General features: G+C 40.8%; 1 non-coding gene across 1 annotated transcript; it reads left to right on the top strand.

Annotated features, from left to right (window-relative positions):
* The first annotated feature begins 1283 nt into the window (after positions 1–1283).
* LOC138882522 (5.8S ribosomal RNA) lies at positions 1284–1439 on the top strand. Its single transcript, XR_011404118.1, has one exon. It is a non-coding gene; the product is annotated as a 5.8S ribosomal RNA (ribosomal RNA).
* The last annotated feature ends 645 nt before the right edge of the window (positions 1440–2084 follow it).

The following is a 2084-nucleotide window of genomic DNA, read 5'->3' on the forward strand; positions in this document are numbered from 1 at the left end:
TTATACTGAATGGAAGGAGAAAGTCCTTCTCACTTTAGGGTGCTCGGATCTGGACCTGACACTCCATGTACGCCAGTGGCTAAGGCTAATTATGAGCGGTGGGAGCGATCTAATCGCTTAAGTTTAATGCTCATAAAAGCCCACATAAGTCAAAGCATGAGGGGTTCTATCCCTAATAGCGATAAGGTCAAAACTTACATGAAGGCAATTGATGAACAATTTGCAAGCTCTGACAAGGCATTGGCCAGCACCCTTATGAAGAGGCTCTCAAGTATAACTTTCGACAGAAGTCATATAGTGCGTGAGCACATTATGAAGATGAGAGACATTGGTGCTAAACTCAAGTCCCTTGAGGTTGATATGTCTGGACCATTTCTTGTGCATTTCATTCTCAACTCACTTCTTGCAGAATATGGTCCGTTCAAGATTTCTTACAACACACATAAGGATAAATGGTCAATCAATGAACTCTTGACCATGTGTGTTCAAGAAGAAGAGAGGTTGAATCATGAGACACATGAAAGTGTTAATATGGTGACTCATGGTAAGAGAAATGCAAAGAAAGGTAAAAGTGTTCCCATGAAGAAGAAAAGCACCTTTGACAAAGATGCTTGTCGTTTCTGTAAGAAGAAGGGGCACTGGAAGAAGGATTGCTTGAAATACAAGAAATGACTTGAGAAGAAAAGTAATTTTACCTTTGTATGTTATGAATCTAATTTTATTGAAGTTTCTAATAATACATGGTGGATTGATTTTGGTGATACAATTCACATTGCCAAAATCATGCAGGGCTTTCTAACTCAAAGGATGCCGATAGAAAGTGAACAATACGTCTATTATGGCAATAAGATGCATTCACGTGTGGAAGGCGTGGGGACATATAGGCTCATTTGAAAGATGGTTTTCAATTAGATTTAGAAAATACTTTATATGTTCCAGACTATTCTAGAAATTTAATTTCTCTTTCAAGACTATCTATTAGTGGATATGATCTGAATTTTCATTATCCTTCTGTGAAACTTTTGAAAGATAGTAAATTTATTGGTATTAAAAATTTGAATGGAGATTTATATAAACTTGAGCTAGACCCCACAATTGAATGCAATATTTTAACCTTGCATAACAAAAGAAATTGTCACAAAATGATGTATTATCAATGAGAACTCATCAAGTCTTTGGCACAAAAGATTGGGACACATCTCTATCGAAAGAGTTAAAAGGTTAGTTAATGATGGAGTTCGCGGTGCGCGCGGGGGGACTTGTGCTTCTTTTGAATCATAAACAACTCTCGGCAACGGATATCTCGGCTCTCGCATCGATGAAGAACGTAGCGAAATGCGATACTTGGTGTGAATTGCAGAATCCCGTGAACCATCGAGTCTTTGAACGCAAGTTGTGCCCGAAGCCATTAGGCCGAGGTCACGTCTACCTGGGCGTCACGCATCGCTTCGCCCACGCACACCGCGCCCATTCTCATGGTCGTGGTGGTGTCGTGGGACGGATACTGGCCTCCCGTGTGCCTCGAGCGTGCGGTTGGCCTAAATACGAGTCCACGGCGACGGACGTCACGACAAGTGGTGGTTGAAACTCAACTCTCGTAATGTCGTGGCTCCAACCCGTCGCATGTTTGAGCTCCCCGACCCTTATCGTGCTTAGGCGCTCCGACCGCGACCCCAGGTCAGGCGGGACAAGTTAAGGGTCAATTTGCTGAGTTCCTCGAAAGTGAAGGTATAATTTCTCAATATACCATACCAGGAACACCACAACAAAATGGTGTGGCAGAAAGAAGGAACCGGAAATGGTAAGAAGCATGATCAGCAGATCAAATTTACCTTTATCATTATGGAGTGAAGCCGTAAAAATCGCTGTGTATATTTTAAATAGGGTTCCATCTAAGATTGTACCCAAGACACTTTTTTGAGTTATGGAAATCATGAAAACCTAGTTTAAATCATTTACACGTTTGGGGATGTCCAATTGAAGTGAGAGTTTATAACCCACAACTAAAGAAGTTGGATGAAAGAACAATAAACAATTATTTTATAGGTTATGTGGTTAAATCTAAGGGGTTTAGGTTTTATTGT

This window comes from Nicotiana sylvestris, chromosome 11 (assembly GCF_000393655.2).
Source record: "Nicotiana sylvestris chromosome 11, ASM39365v2, whole genome shotgun sequence".
Lineage (NCBI taxonomy): Eukaryota > Viridiplantae > Streptophyta > Magnoliopsida > Solanales > Solanaceae > Nicotiana > Nicotiana sylvestris.